Below are 653 nucleotides of genomic sequence, written 5' to 3'. Positions count from 1 at the left end.
GGAATGAGCTAAGTATCCATGTTGGTGCTCATTCACATTAGACCTATGGTCTGGTCCCCCTTTGTACCATCTTGTTGAGACAGGTCACATCCACATTCAGCCTGAGACGAGCCCCCCCTTTTTTTACTCAGGACAGACCGGAACTCTTACAGCCTCTCTACAACCCCCATCCACTACCACCACAGGTCTGCCGGTCCATAGCACTGATTAGGCACTTGTACCTGCTTGTCTTACTGAACTACCTTCATTCTAACATCCTGTGTATTACTGATATACTTTTCATAATCTGTCTCATGATTAGGCCCATAGGTCACCGATATGGCTGCGGGAGGGGGCGCTGGAGGCCGACGGTTCCCTTAGGACCGGCGATCCCCAGAGCCTCATTTCCTGACCAGTTCATGAGGCTTCCGTGGCAGAAGTGTACCATCGATCCACCTTGCATGTCTGCTGTCGACCCCTCAAAACATCCCTTGTTGGGTCTCGGGTACTGGCCAGGCCATACCTCTGTTGCTGTTGGAGGAATTTTATACGAGTTTGTGGTCGGAAACCTACCCACCGTCTAACCTGTTTGGTCAGACTCCTCCCCTCACCCCTTTCTTGACCACCTCCCACGGAGTGACGCCTTGCATCTGGCCCCTATAGCCAGAGGCAAC

The sequence above is a fragment of the Nanorana parkeri genome, unplaced genomic scaffold (assembly GCF_000935625.1).
Source record: "Nanorana parkeri isolate BGI_ZX_2015 unplaced genomic scaffold, ASM93562v1 scaffold2518, whole genome shotgun sequence".
NCBI lineage: Eukaryota > Metazoa > Chordata > Amphibia > Anura > Dicroglossidae > Nanorana > Nanorana parkeri.
The sequence above is the reverse complement of the archived record's forward strand: the minus strand, read 5'-3'. Positions refer to the sequence as shown.